This window comes from Salvelinus namaycush, chromosome 13 (assembly GCF_016432855.1).
Source record: "Salvelinus namaycush isolate Seneca chromosome 13, SaNama_1.0, whole genome shotgun sequence".
Taxonomy (NCBI): domain Eukaryota; kingdom Metazoa; phylum Chordata; class Actinopteri; order Salmoniformes; family Salmonidae; genus Salvelinus; species Salvelinus namaycush.
The window spans coordinates 10,961,397-10,977,953 of NC_052319.1; the positions used below are offsets into that span (position 1 = coordinate 10,961,397).

At 40.8% G+C, this 16,557-nt stretch overlaps 1 protein-coding gene across 2 annotated transcripts in view; it reads left to right on the forward strand.

The window, feature by feature from the left end:
* Positions 1–1,875: 1,875 nt before the first annotated feature.
* LOC120058232 (plakophilin-4-like) overlaps positions 1,876–16,557 on the forward strand; it is a 118,345-nt gene continuing 103,663 nt past the window's right edge. For both annotated transcript variants that reach the window (XM_039006737.1, XM_039006738.1), the window contains exon 1: positions 1,876–2,036. The gene's annotated coding sequence lies outside the window, so the exon portion shown is untranslated. The remainder of the gene's footprint in view (positions 2,037–16,557) is intronic.

The following is a 16,557-nucleotide window of genomic DNA, read 5'->3' on the forward strand; positions in this document are numbered from 1 at the left end:
TATGGACCCAAGATCCCTATGTAAGAATGTACATTGCAATTTGAATGTTCAATATACATAGTAGTATGGCAATTATGAAGTCTAATACATCCACAGTGCAATTTCAACTGATTTGTCCTATTTTGCCAAATTAACCAATTATTGTTTAAAAAAAAAATTATATAACAACTTTGCAAACTTTTTAAGCATTATATTGTCCAAATATTGCATTTTTACACTATTTGTATCCGTTTGTATCAGTGTCAATACGGGACTTTTATTTTGAAGGCAAACCGCAAACGCTACTATTGTGACTAATCGTTATTGTGGTTAGCTTAGGTGGCTCTGGCAGTGCTTGGAGCTGCTGAAAACGACTCATCTGCAGATTACTTGCTTTTCTGTATGGAACACAGGAGGATGGTGGCACCTTATGGGGAGGACGAGATCGTGGTAATGGCTGTAGTGTAGTGGAATCAGTGTTATGGTATCAAATACATCAAACACATGTGTTCTTTTGACCATCTTAATATTTTATTTTTATTGGCCAGTCTGAGATATGGCTTTTTCTTTGCAACTCTGCCTAGAAGGCCAGCATCCCTGAGTCAACTCTTCACTGTTGATGTTGAGACTGGTGTTTTGCAGGTACTATTTAATGAAGCTGCCAGTTGAGGACTTGTGAGGCTTCTCTTTCTCAAACTAGACACTTTAATGTACTTGTCCTCTTGCTCAGTTGTGCACCGGGGCCTCCCTCAGCCAGTTTGTGCTGTTCTGTGAAAGGAGTTGTACACAGCGTTCTACCAGATCTTCAGTTTCTTGGCAATTTCTCTCATGGAATAGCCTTCATTTCTCAGAACAAGAATAGACTAATGAGTTACAGAAGAATGTCCTTTGTTTCTGGCCATTTTGAGCCTGTAATCGAACCCCCAAAATGCTGATGCTCCAGATACTCAACTAGTCTAAAGAAGGCCAGTTTTATTGCTTCTTTAATCAGCACAACAGTTTTCAACCGTGCTAACGTAATTGCGAAAGGCTTTTCTAATGACCAATTAACCTTTTAAAATTATCAACTTGGAATAGCTAACACACCGTGCCATTGGAACACAGGTTGCTGATAATGATGATGCTGATAACACAGGTTGCTGGTAATGGTTGCTGATAATGGGCCTCTGTACGCCTATGTAGATATTCCATTAAAAATCTGCCATTTCCAGCTACAATAGTCATTAACAATGTCTACACTGTATTTCTGATCAATTTGATGTTATTTTAATGGACAAAAAAATGTGCTTTTCTTTCAAAAACAAGGACATATCTAAGTGACCCCAAACTTTTGAACAGTAGTGTATGTGCTGTTCTACCCCCAGCAGCCTCCTGTGGAGTAGGCAATATTTATTATTAGGCCAACTCCTGAACAAGATAAATGTATGTTTTACACCGCTGTATAGGCTACTGTATGAATCAATTTATGCGTAACTTTGGGTGGATATGACACAAAACAGACTACCCTACATAAAGGTCAGTGGAGGCTGGTGGGAGTAGCTATAGGAGGACAGGTTCATTGTAAGCATGTGGTTTCCATATGTTTGTTGTGTTTGATACAGTTCCTTGTATTGCATTCCAACCATTACAACGTCCTCCTATAGCTCCTCCCACTAGCCTCCACTGATAAAGGTGCAGAAAGGGACTGACAATGGTAAACAATTTACTAAATGATTATGGTATCCTGCTTAACAAAATGTGTAACCAAGGAAACTGTTTTTCCCTTACCATTGGTTTATTCAACCAAGCGAGTCTCCAGTGAAACGCCCTCTTTTACAAACTAGACCCAATGAGTACTGAAACTGCAAACCTACAGCGAGGTGACGTCATGCATACTCGTATTCCTTTGGCGTGGAAGTGGAGAGGGAAGAAGGGATCTTGTTCTTGACTATGGAGGCGAGTTACACTGCATGGGACTAGGTGCGGACTTGTAGAGGTGCTACTTCCATGCTGATTAAGTTACATGTTCCAATGTGGATCCACGCCAAAACACAGCGATCACAATAATACTCCTTAAGGTACAGGCTCGTTTTCATTCATTCTGAAAGCATGGAGAAAATCTGTAAAAATGAAAACATCTGCAGGCTGAAGGTCTGCACTAGACAAGCTACTATTTAAGTCCTAAATTCATTTTTTTTTTTTACTATACAAACAGTGCAGCATGTGTTGTTTATGTCCTACTTTTGCCATAGCCTATACATAGCAAGCAAGGACCTTAATGCAAACTAATCTTTCTCTTGTGACTGATTCACTACCACGCACACCTCTGAGGGTCATTCACTGGGTATTGAGTGTGCCCCTTGATACATTGTAGCCGAAACTTTTGATTTGTCCATTATTGTATCTTGTGGACGGTACATGAAGTGTTACTTTTTGTAGGATTTATGACTCAGGTCGAAATGCACCCGTAGAAAATGAATAGGCAGGTGATTTTAGTTTGTGGGAATCTGAGGAATGCGAGGATTAGGGGCGGAGATTCATGCTCTTCACTTCTTAATTTTCTCACGTTTATTTAGGTTTAAACTCACGACTATACTCAATCCTCTTACCTGGTCTAACAGTCACTATATTTGCCATTGGCGTTGATGCTTATTTTTCCCATTCTCAAATTACGTAGCCAGATGAAAATGTTGTACAGTTCTGCACCAATTTCGAACCAAAACGACCTTTTTTTGGTCACGCTAGAGAGTGACTCCCGTCCCTTAAATGTCGCTTAAGTTATAGGCCTAATAGTTGTAGACCGATCTAACATTGATACAATGTATTTGAGATTGACAATACTTGTGCTTTTATCGTCCGGTTAACAGTTTCGTGTTTTAATATCAGCTAGTATAAAGAAGAAAAAAATCAGCTAGACTACTTCACGTGTCCCATAGCCGTTTTCTGGATTCATTCAAATCAAGGCAAACCACGTTTGAGCAGATTGATACTAGGGAACTCGATAGAAAAGTGAAGTCGTGTCAGCCTGAAGGCCGTGTGAACGGTTATTTAACATCAGTAGCCTATTAAAGTGTAAGGAACAAGGCAAGGTTTAAGTGTGCCTTTTCTTTTCCCAAGCGCGCACTATTGCCTAGATGTCTCGGTGGAATCCCCGTGTCCTACTCAGGATAGATAGCAGGAAAACGGTTCCCTACAATTGCGATGCCAAGCTAGCCTACTCGATCTCTTTTGAAGGCTCCACGTTTTCTTTTCATTAGTTTATTTAAAATGAACCAATAGCAGTGTTCACAAATATCTGAACTAAATCCTCCATAGGAATGAGGGACGGCAGCCCACAACGTTTAGAGAGAAAATGTTTTCATTATCAATATCACTGATGTTGATATTTCAAATAACTCAAACCATATAGGAGTAGCCTGCTGTGCCATCATCATACTTTGTCGTTCACAAGACCGGTATATCCTTACGCCGCTGCCTTGCATTGGAAGTCCATTACAAGGACATATGCACTATGCAGAAATAGATTTGCATATGTGACTGAGACCAGTACAACTGCCTCTGGACACTTGTATATGATTAGAACATATTCTTACATCTCACAACATGTACATGAAGGCATCGAAAAGGAATTTCCTTGGTTGTCACTGCATAGGTTTGGGAAACACTGCATAGGTTTTGTGTTTGGGCGATTTGTTATGGAGATTTGATGGACAGCTGTATCAAATAGTTATTTGTTCAGTTCTGCCATTTATCAAATCACTTTAGGTCCAGTTGGTGACCTCTGCACTCTTTGGGGTGCAGCACTGTGTTCAAAATAACCCTTTGGTTATTCTAAGGAATTGTTTCTCACTGTGGTCCTCTTCCAATCCTTCTCCATGTTTCCTCTTCTGTTGAAATGTATTATGTATGTTTGCCTGGTCATCTATTGGTGTCAATGATAATAGAATTGAACATGGCATTGATGTAGCATACTATAATATCATCAGCAACATAAATATCAGGAACATCTCTAGTCTCCAAACCTGGGTCTATTTGCTTTTAGAGGCTAGCTCTCGACATACCTAGCCCTAAACTGTACACTAGCTGACTAGGTGGTGGAGGTGATATTTGAGGTCACAATTGTGCAACTATACTCTGAGTCAGTGTGCTCTCACCCCCCCCCAGATGCACTATGCAATGCTCTACGTGATTCACATTACCCACAGTCCCAACAGCTGACATCTATTGAAGGAATTCACTTAATCTAAAAACATGAAGATTTCTCATGAGGTATTGCAGCAAAGGCTCCAGATAAAACCCTTTTGTGCAAGTGTTCTGGTATGGAGAATGTAGTTTTGCTCTTGCAGTGCATAAATGGTGAGGAGTTTTTTGTTTTTGTGTGGTTTTGCTCCTTCGTGGCACAATGGGAGACAATCACAAAATGTCTTATTGGAGTCCATAGGAGATGGTGCAAATCTTGTTTGAATAGTCTGACCCCATGAGAGTTTCTGCCCCTCACTCTGCTCCTTATCTGGGTATAGTTGCAATCAATTAATGCACTGTACTCCTATGTTGTTGTCAGAGCTTTTTGGCTGCAGATGAAGGCTGCTTTGCTTGCGTGGTGTGTTGGGAACAAATGCTGCTGTTCTAGTCTGAGTCTGCACAAACACAACTTCTGTCTTAAATGGCACCCTATTCCCTTAGTACACAACTTTTGACCAGAGCCTTATGGGCCCTGGCCAAAAGTGGAGCACTATATAGGGAATAGGGCGCCATTTGGAACTCAACCTGCGTACTGCCTGCGAAAGACCATTTTTTTAAATCTCTGTTTTGGTGCAATTATTTTGAACCCATGCTCATGTCAGATTCTGTTTAACAGGAGCTGACATCAGGCAGATGAATAGTTCAGCTGTTCTTAGACGCCCCTTCTTGATAAGTCATTCTCTATTGCTGCTCAGACAGACAGTAGCACGGCAAAGCTCAGCTCACTCTGCTACATATCTAGGGCCCTATAAAATAAGTTAACGAAATTCGGGATTTTTTATTTATTTTTTCTCAGTTTTTGTTTTTCCAGATTTTCACTCTCAATTAACATTGTTTTGGACTTAGAACAACCAATTGATGTTTTTCTAAGTCCGCAACAATGTTAAACCACTTCACGAGACAATTTTTGAGGTCTGGGAAAAATTGAAGAAGTTTAGATTTTTGGGTGCAGTTACCCTTTTAATGCAAGTGTGCACCAGGAAGAGACCATTATTTGGGTAAGTGCTGTAGCACTCATGTGATTGCAGAGTTTGCAAAACAAATGGCCACTGGATTAATGCAAATAACATAGTCAAAAGTCATGCGGTATATGTAGGTATTAGGGTGGCTTTTGGGATGCATCCTCCATTATTTTACTGCCTCTGTGGCTCAGTGGCTGGTCTCATCACTGAATCACAATATCCATTAAAAGACTGGGTATCCATCAAGAGCTGCTATTACCCTTCTGCTTTAGGATCCCTCTTTTTCTTTCCATCCCACATTTGCACGGTGTGGTCTAAAGATTATTAGCCTACTCCTTGAGGACGACCACAAGTCGTAGACTAGAGAAATTCCACATTGAGCGTGTAATATCGATCCCTGTTTTATCACATGGGAGACAGACTTTTCTGGGCATAGACGGAACTGTGAGCAGAACATATTTTAACCGGTGACCTTGTCAACAGAGCGAGAAGAGACAAACCAACACATGAACGTTTGAACTGCTGACCCAACTAAACTGGAGAGTATTTTAATAAATACCAGGCATATTGCTGAATCTAGGCTAGTGCCCTATTAGATTTAATGCTAGCATTCATGAGTTGTACTGTATATAAAAATCAAGGTAATTAAAGGATTATGTTCCACATGCACTGTGCATTCAGTTCTTCTACTATGGGCTGTTTCGGTTGTGGTACAGTGAAATGATTTGGTGAGGCCTGTGCGGCTGCCTGCCGCTCTGCTGATCTTACTGGATATATAGATAAATTCCTGAAAGAACTCCAGATTTCATGCTTTGGTTGGATCCTGGGCGGCTGAAGATAATGAACACAAAGCATGTCAGCGCTTTGAGAGATTAGGCACACAGTAGATTTTTGTCCATTGAAATAGCCGTCCATAGTCCTGGCACACTGAGTATGAAAGACCAGCGGCTCTCCACTCTCCAGCCTTGTGCTTGCTATGTGGAGTGGATAGCAGTGAATGGGAAAGAGCCATTTTAATTTCAGTGTGAATTGCTCCAGATGTGGCTCACTCGCTAGAAGAGAGTATTTTCTTCTAACTCCTAATCCTACCTGCAGTTTTACCTCGACGGGGAAGAGCAGGATGGCATATTGTTGAATATTTCAAAGACAAAGTGCTTGTTACTGTATCACTCCGGGGTGCCTGCTCTCTTGTTACGAGAGGCAGAAGCCTGAAGGGGACAGGCCGTCTCCCCGCTGAGCACATTTGCCTAACAAACAAGGCCTCCAGAGAATTCCGCAGCAGTCTGAGCATTGGATGACTTAACATAACCTGGCATGACTCCGTGTGATGAATGGACAATTGTTAATCCTAATGTCAAATCGCCGTAAGTAATACACATTCAGCTGTGTCCAAAATGGCCAGTGGTTTTGTTGTTTTGTCGGTATAGATGTTTTCCTTCATCGAGAACCCTATAGTTAGATGTATCACCTAGCCTCACTATTCAGTGGTGCGCTGACTCTTATAGGGTTCTGGTGAAATACTACACGTGTCGTATCGGTTGTCGTCCCAGAGTGGTGTGCAGGCACGCTTGGGTGGCGGATTTGGTTTGAGGTAGCCTTGCTTTGTCATACGCCAAAATCACATCGTTATCACGCCTTCCTATTTTTTCAGTATTTATTGAAACTGAAAGTGGTGAAGTTCCGCTGGTAAAGTCAAACGTCACAACACGTTCTAAACTGCTCTGGTGACAAACACACTTTTTGCCTCCGTATGTCCACATGGCTGCGCTTTGCTACCACCGTAAATATCTTGAAGATTATTTTGTTATTGTAAGGACCCAACAAATGGAGGCAGTGGGAGAACCTATTCAAGTAAGTAAATAGATTTAGAAAATGTTCGATGTATTACAGTTTACAGGACCTTATGAAAAGATTCTCTAGTTCCAGTCCGTAGAGGAGAGAAACCGAGGACAGAGATAATGGCAACATAATATCCAGTGCTGTCTAATTTAATTATAATGAAGCCTGTTTCTTTTTGATGTATTCTGTCCTCAGATATGGAAAGCTGTGAAAGCCTGTGTTTTGTAGATGAAGATGGAGGTCCCAAGAGACTAATGGCGTATTTCCATACAGGATTTACCCCAGTATTTTACTCAAAAGGCTCAGACTTTTCTGTTTCCATCTACACGGGCCGCCACCTGTTTCTCACTGGGCCATGGCTCCGGCGGGCCTGCTCTCACTTGGGGCCAAAGCCAGGCCACTGGTACTTTTCATCTGGCATTTCTATAGCAATGGCGAACTGTGAACTTTAACACCTTCTCACAAAGCAACTATATATAAAATGGAGAACACCATCGTATTCGTGAGAGTCCTTAGTGTTGCTATTAGTTTTGTAGGCCAAACCGTTCGGAGACTACAGACATTTTTTTGAAAATACAGTTTTTTTTGGTGATGTCTCATGGCATGACAAACACCGCTGCAACCCGGCTACCTTCCACTGCAGATGCGGAAGGCCGACAGAGGCGGATGCGGTGGATTGAGATGCAGCCCATGCAAAACAATTGTTATCTCTAGCTTATCCTAACGGTTTTGATGGGGATTTTTTATATATTTTTTTAGGATACTTCAATTGACACAAAGAGAGGAAAGGGTGCTGTTTTCTGTTCTCAAGTGAACATTTCATTTTTGTCTAGTTGTAAGATATCCAATCTGTTTTATTTGATTGTCACTCTGTCTCAGTATGTCAGCTATCTAAATCCATTTGGTAGCTTATCATATGGCAAGCAACGCCAATGCAGCCATAGGCCTACAGTATGATGGGATTACTGGCTTTATGGGCATCTGTCATCTGAAGCAGAGAATAGCTAAAGTCACGCATTGCTTACAAGTTGAGCTATATGTTCTCAAGTTGAAATGATACCAGTATGCAATGTATGAGGCTAACCATATAACACATTTTGTACATTCCTTTTATGTGCTAATATAGAGTACCAGTCAGAAGTTTGGACACACATACTCATTCAAGGGTTTCTCATTATGTGTGCTATTTTTTTTTTTACATTGTAGAATAAGAGTGAAGACACAAACTATGAAATAACACATATGGAATCATGTAGTAACCAAAGAAGTGTTAAACAAATCAAAATATATATTTTACATTCTTCAAAGTAGCCACTCTTTGCCTTGACAGCTTTGCACAAGCTTGGCATTCTCGCAACCAGCTTCATGAGGTAGTCACCTGGAATGCATTTCAAGTTACAGATGTGCCCTAAGTGAATTTGTGTAATTTCTTTCCTTAATGCGTTTGAGCCAATCAGTTGTGACAAGGTAGTGGTGGTATACAGAAGATAGCCCTGTTTGGTAAAAGACCAAGTCGATATTATGGCAAGAACAGCTCAAATCAGCAAAGAGAAACGACAGTCCATCATTACTTTAAGACATGAAGGTCAGTCAATACGGAACATTTCAAGAACTTTGAAAGTTTCTTCAAGTGCAGTTGCAAAACTATCAAGCGCTATGATGAAACTAGCTCCCATGAGTACCGCCACAGAAAAGGAAGGCCAAGAGTTACCTCTGCTGCAGAGGATAAGTTCATTAGAGTTACCAGCCTCAGATTGCAACCCAAATAATTGCTTCAGAGTTCAAGTGACAGACACATCTCAACATCAACTGTTCAGAGGAGACTGGGTGAATCAGGCCTTCATGGTTGAATTGCTGCAAAGAAACTACTACTTAAGGACACCAAGAAGAAAGAGACTTGCTTTGGCCAAGAAACAAGAGCAATGGACATTAGACTGGTGTAAATCTGTCCTTTTTTGGTTTGTCCAAATGTGAGATTTTTGGTTTCAACCGCCATGTCTTTGTGAGACGCATAGTAGGTGAACGGATGATCTCCGCATGTGTGGTTCCCACTGTGAAGCATGGAGGTGGTGGTGTGGAGATGCTTTGCTGGTGACCCTGTTGGTGATTTATTTTGAATTCAAGGCACACTTAACCAGCATGGCTACCACAGCATTATGCAGCGATACGCTATCCCATCTGGTTTGCTTTTAGTGGGACTATCATTTGTTTTTCAACATGACCCAAAACACACCTCCAGGCTGTGTAAGGGCTATTTGACCAAGGAGAGTGATGCAGTGCTGCATCAGATGACCTGGCCTCCACAATCACCCGACCTCAATTCAATTGAAATGGTTTGGGATGAGTTGGCCTGCTGAGTGAAGGAAAAGCAGCCAACAAGCCCTCGGCATATGTGGGAACTCCTTCAAGACTTTTGGAAAAGCATTACTCATGAAGCTGGTTGTGAGACTGCCTTGATGACAGCTTTGCACACTTTTGGCAAAGGGTGGCTACTTTGAAGAATCTCAAATATAAAATATTTTGTTTAAAACATGATTCCATATGTTTTGATGTCTTCACTATTACTCTACAATGTAGAAAATAGTCAAAATAAAGAAAAACCCTTGAATGAGTAGGTGTGTCATTTTGACTGGTACTGTATATAAAATTGTTTAGTGCAAATCCAACCCTTGTAATTTAGGTACAGCATGAAAATAAGGAGATGACAATTAGGTTACAGGAGATTAGCATTACAGTTAACATATGAGTTCCCATAGTAGATAGTCCAGGTGTTACCCTACGAAGTCCGGAGCCTGCTGGTTTTCTGTTCTTCTTGACAATTGCATCCACCTGCTGTCCCAGATCTAAATCGGTCCCTGATTAGAGGGGAACAATGTGGGGGGGAAGCAGTGGAACTGGCTTCGAGGTCCAGAGTTGAGTTTGATGGAGATAGTTGCTCTATCACTGACCCTGGATGAGCTAGATACATATTATTGACCGAAAAGAGTAAAGGTCAATAATGTGACCAGATTCAGGAAACTAGGCGTATGTCGCAAGACAAAGGAGATGATTGTGGACTACAGGAAAAAGGGGACCGAGCACGCCCCCATTCTCATTGACGGGGCTGTGGTGGAGTAGGTTGAGAGCTTCAAGTTCCTTGGTGTCCACATCACTAACAAACTAACATGATTCAAGCACATCAAGACAGTCGTGAAGAGGGCACAACAAAGCCGATTCCCCCTCAGGAGACTACAGAGATTTGGCATGGGTCCTCAGATCCTCAATGTTCTACAGCTGCACCATCGAGAGCATCCTGGTTGCATCACTGCCTGGCATGGCAACTGCTCGGCCTCCGATCGCAAGTCACTACAGAGGGTAGTGCGTACGGCCCAGTACATCACTGGGGCCAAGCTTCCTGCCACCCAGGACCTCTATACCAGGCGGTGTCAGAGGAAGGCCCCAAAAATTGTCAGACTCCAGCCACCCTAGTCATAGACTGTTTTCTCTGCTACCGCACGGCAAGCGATATCGGAGCGTCAAGTCTAGGTCCAATAGGCTTCTAAATAGCTTATACCCCCAAGCCATAAGACTCCTGAACATCTAGTCAAATGGCTACCCAGACTATTTGCATTGCCCCACTCTCCCCCTCTTTTACACCGCTGCTATTCTCTGTTATCATCTATGCATAGTCACTTTAATAACTCTACCTACATGTAGATATTACCTCATCTAACCGGTGTCCGCGCCGCACATTGACTCTGTACTGGTACTCCCGTGTATATTGTCTCGCTATTGTTAATTTACTGCTGCTCTTTAATTACTTTTATTTTATTTACTTTTATTTCTTATCTGTATATATTTTTTAAACTGCATTGTTGGTTAGGGGCTCATAAGTAAGCATTTCACTAAGGTCTACTACACCTGTTGTATTCGGCGCATGTGACTAATAACATTTTATTTTGAAGTCACGACTTCACAGGAGAGCCGTTTTGAACGTAAAAAACAAGTTCAAAGAAATGCCTTCTCAAATGTGAACTTTCATGTGCCTTAATATCAAACTTGTATGCCGTCTGTAAATACGAATAAAGTTGTTAAATTACGAGCCTAGTTTGTTTAGCCACAGAAAAAGTCAGCAGCCTTCCCGCTAGCCATGATTGGCTGAGACAATGAGTGGGCTGGACATGCCGAGAGATGAGTTTGATGTGATGGACTACTTTCTGGAGGACGATCGTGCTATGCTGAATCTCTCTGACTTTGAAAATGAATCAGTCTGCCGTGAAGCTTTCATCCATGTATACGGGTAAGAATCTAAGATGGAACCTGTTTGTCATAGCTAGCGAAAGTTAACCAATCGGTTTGTATTGCTAGTTAAAGCTTGCTGTTAGATAGTCAGCTGGAGTTAGATGGCTGGCTTGCTAACGTTACTCTGTGGATTGGGATTTTAGTTAATTTTTTAAATTTTGCTGCATAAGACCGAATCCAGGTGGTGAGTCACATGCTGTTTTTATTAAAATTGTTGCCTTTATAATCGTGAGAGAAATGTAACTATCTTGTAGCTTACAAGATTAGATGACTTTTCTCAAAACGAACATCCATTGTGGCTAGCTATTTCTTGTCTTTCATGCTAGTCTGTACAGCAAAATATCACGCCAGAAAAAAATCCAATTTTAAAATATTGATATGGCCAGCATTGTAAACCGTTAGGTTTAAGGTGATATAGGTTAGGTGATGGTTTGAGGTGATGGCATCTCCCCTATGTCAGGAACCTATATATTCTCCTCAAGCCATGTGGGCTGATGTCGGAGGCTTATGCAGGCTGCGGAGGCTCCAAGTCTAAATCTGCAACAGTGTATAAGCCAACCTTAATACACAAGCCAACCTGCAGGATCCCTACGCCTCACCTGCTTCCATCGTGGCCATTCCAAAAGCAAATAAGAAGATTCACTTGTTAAATGTCAAGCAATTTCAAAGTGCTGTGTGTTTGATAATTAACTTCAGTGAAAGGGGTTGAGCCATTGAAAGAGTTCCAGTACATGACATTTATATTGGCATTTCATCAGATGCTATTATGTACTTTTTTATTTTTATTTTTTACAGTGGTTGGTTTTAAGATCTAGTGTTCATGTTGAGCTAGAATACACCCATCAGAAGCTTGTAACTTGATAAAGACGTGTGGCTCACGGTCTTGATAAAGTGATAAGATCAAAGCTGATGAATTTTGAGTCTTGAGCGTCGACAAATCAGACATTTCCACTGCACATTCTTCTCTTCAGGTTTTCCCTTTCCAGGACAAAGTTCTGACATGATCCTGGAAGCAGAGAACAGTCCCGAAATAACCTGCAATTTACTCCCTCTGTGTAATGTCAGAGAAAGTTGATAACTCAACTATGGCCATTGGCCACTATGCTAACAGCTATATACTGTATAATGTCAGGCTGTCGACCCATTAAAAGGGCAGATTTTCCACCAGTTTTACGATTGAATATATCACTGGCGAGAAGGGCCTCATATCAGCCCATTTCACTCCAACTGGTTTGCCAAAACCTCTCTTTTTTTCTCAGGTGTTTTATATCCTATTGTACAACAGCTGATAAACAGATTTTTTTTCTTTCTCAGTGTTATTTCCTGATAGTTGCTGGTTGAAATTACAATCTACACAGGATCTTCTAATCAGCAGGTTTTGCATGTGTGGAATTTCAGCTTGCCTGGTGACATCACCTGGTGGTAGATAAGTTAAAGGTCCAATGCAGCCATTTATATCTCAATATCAAATCATTTCTGGGTAACAATTAAGTACCTTACTGTGCTTGTTTTAAAATTTAAAATGGTAAAAAAAAATAGCTTCTTAGTAAATGTCAATTTTCTCAAGCAAGAATTTTGCTAGGACTGTGAGTGAGGAGGGGAAAACTGAAAACTAGTTGTTACTGGGAGAGCGGTTTGGAGCTTTCGTTCTGTCACCAGGCAGTCCAAAACTCCATCTCACCAAACAGGCTGAAATTTCACTAAACACTACACTTAAACTAAAAGGGCATATCATAATTTAACCACTTTCACAGTATTATTCCAACCTCATAGTGTGGAAATAAATAAATATATATATATATATATATATATATATATATATATATATATAAAACCCACAGGAAAATCACGTTTTTGCTAGCACTGGTTCTTAATAGAGCAATAAGTTCCAAACCTGTCCGCTAATAACGGCTCATTTTGAGTTTTCCCCTTCCCACTCAAGCCTCTCCCAGACAGTCATAGCAAAATTCTTGGTTGGGAATTGTTTTTGTTGCAAAACAAAAAGCTATTTTTGTTTGTTTTTTGCCAATTTATTTAATAGAAAGCTATTACTAAGGTACTAAATTGTTACCCAGAAATGATTTAATATTGATATAAAAACAGCTGCATTGGGCCTTTTTTTTAAATCCCAGCTGCTCATACCTTCCTCACAGTTGTTGATATGACGAGCTAGTTTGACCTTCAGAAATGTCTTAATGTTTGGTATTCATGAAATGCAGTACATTGATAATACTTGAACCGTGATTTTAGGAAAGAGGAGCATCACGAGCTGTAGCACGATGAACGTGATGACACTGCACTTAGCGCTATTGCTCCCTCCAGACATGCATTGCAGTCCAACGCCTTTGATAAAAAGCACACATTCTACCTCAGAGCAGTAAAGTCATGCTTGGCCTACATGAATCATAACTGAGATTACAACTAAGGGGGAATTTATTTTACTAACCTGTTGGGTGTGATTTATGTTTCAGTTAAAAGCCCTTGTCATAGATCCCTCAACCCAGCTCTCTCCCACTCCTCCCAGTGCTCTATATCCCCATTCCTGTGGCTTTGCTTTATAAGCCATCTTGTGTTTCAAAGAGTTCATGTTTGAAAGTGCCATTAGTTAGGTCAAAATGTTCATAGACACATTTTAACAAAGTAGAGCGTGGTATTTAGCCGACTGGCCCCACCAAACTTTTTAAAGGGCAGCTGAAGGTGATTGGACTTTTTTTCCATTTTCCTCATGCTCATTTCCCTTTCTCTACGTGGCTCAATGCATGTTAGTGCCCCAGTTGCATACTGCATTTTGTTTGTTTTATTTTGTTTTTGCTAAGCCCCCAAGGAAGACTCTAAATGGAATACATTGAGTTGGAACACATCAGCTTAGCTAACCTCATACACACCTTGTGCAGGTAAATGCATGCAGATACTGTGACTATCTCTACATTGTATTGTATGCCCCATCCCTAGGTTGGAAAGTAAATATGTACTTGGCCTTTTCTATTGTAAAGGCCTTAAAACAATTTTTTTTTAATCTCCATACAGTTTTACCTGTCCTTGAAGACTTGACTCACAAAAATAGTTGAGCTGTTCCAGCTAAGCGTTCTGCTAGAGTGAATGAGGATTTGAAAGAGAAGTTTACTTGTATAACAGACAGTGATCCATTGGCTTTTATTGTGCAGGATTCTCTGAGATGTTGGTGCTCAGCTTTGTAGCTTGCGGTTTAAGGTCAACGATACACCGCGGGGCAGTTACTTCACAGATTCAATGTGACAGGACGTTTGTTTGCACCAAAGCCAAAGAAGGGAAGGCAAATGTGACAAATGAAACGAGACCTTAGAATAAAATGATAAACTGATTTAGTTTGATTTCACAGGCTTAAGGTGAAAGGTGCTTCACTTTTTTTCATACTTACTATGACTTCATCTATTGCTCAGCACTCGGAAGTATTGCAGAAGCTTTCCAAGGAACTGGGATATAACAATTATGAAAGTTAAGCATTCTAAAATAGAGGAACCAGGCCTGTTTTCGTGGCTGTGTTGAAATACAGGACTGTAGAAGACGGGTGTTTTCTCTAGGCAGACAACAGAGTGCAACGTCCCGATTTGAAACAGCCTGTACACTGAACACTGTGTGTGGAGGCCATGAGGCCATCTCACCTCCCACACTGTAGGTCAAGGACATCCGCAGACACGAGCGATAAGGTGGGGGGCCTGTTTTTTGAAGTGTTAATGAGCTGTAAAGCTATCGGCGCTACGCTAGCTGCACGCTAACTGGCCCTTAATGATTGACTCGCCTCAGACGGAACTCTTTTTTTTCTCACGAGAAATGTACTTCATCCCCAATACCAAGGCTGTTATTAACATGCTTTTCATGCAGTTATCAGCGACAACCCCCTCATTTGAATGGACGGCAGCATGGTTCTCAGTGACCCCCTGCTCGCCACTCTCTAAAGCACTGAATATTTTAATAGGCAGCGTTAATGCAAATCAGCCGTCACGGGAGATTTACTCCTTCTGCATAAACCCGATCTTTTCGAGGATATACTGCTGGTAGTTTCTACTAAGGAATAGGTTGATGCCCTGTTCCTTACCCAATAATCTCCTCCCATTGGTTATTGGGATGGGGTTTATGTCTTTCCTCCATAGTGTCAACTTCTCTCCCATTTTTATGGTGGTTTGATCCTTTCCATATCAATGACTAAATGCTGTGTGTGTGCATTAATGATGGTAACACTTTTTACATTTAAGTAGTTTTCAAATCAAATTTTATTAGTTACAGTTTTATACTTTTAGATTAAGTTGCTTTGCACCAGTGGTAGGGAACTAGATTAAGCCGCGGGACGGTTTTGTCCAAGCGAATGGCCGGAAAATAATTATAATAATTTATACACTGCAAATTGACCACAACTAAGCCCCAAAATAGATGGTATTTGGAAAATAACAATAATTTCATAACTTGATAACATTGAGACGTGTCAATTTTCTTAATTTGTGGTAATACTTGGCAACAGATTTCCTAAATTAAACTACTTTTTTAGCTTACTTCCTGGTGATTTTGGGCTACAACAAAAACAAAACGCCTGTTGCCGACCACTACTTTACACAAGCTCCTTTAATCTTTATACATGTGTAATACTGTAATTACTACAGTAACAACGCTGTTTAATATTATTTGAGGAATTGCTTTGTAGTGGCATAGTAATGGAGTTGAGCGGCTTTCGCTGTTACACATTTGGAATAAGGAATCCCAATTCCTCTGGATTGTATGCCTCACAGATGGAACTGCCTTTAATATTTATAACATTGTGTTCAGCTGGTTACCTCTCACTCCCATTGCAGTTCATAGCTCCTTTTTTGTATTGATGCCAATGGGAATTACACATTTGCTATCACCAATGATAGATTTCTGTGTCAAAGGGAAACCTAAGCGATCCCATGCCTCTGTTTCCAAGCTCAAACGGAAGCCTGAACCTGCGTCCCACATGGCACCATATTCCCTATATTGTACACTACTTATAGGACTCTGGTAAAAAAGAAAACGTTGCGCTGCATGAGGCAAATGGTCGTCACACCTAATACTGACTGGTTTTCTGATCCACGCCCCTACTTTTTTTTTTTTTTTTTTTTAAGATATCTGTGACCAACAGATGCATATATGTATTCCCAGGCATGTGAAATCTTTAGATTAGGGCCTAACGAATTTATTTCAATTGACTGAATTTCGTTTTCTTAACTGTAACTCAGTAAAATCTTTGAAATTGTTTTTTAAAATATTCATAGGCAATAGGGTG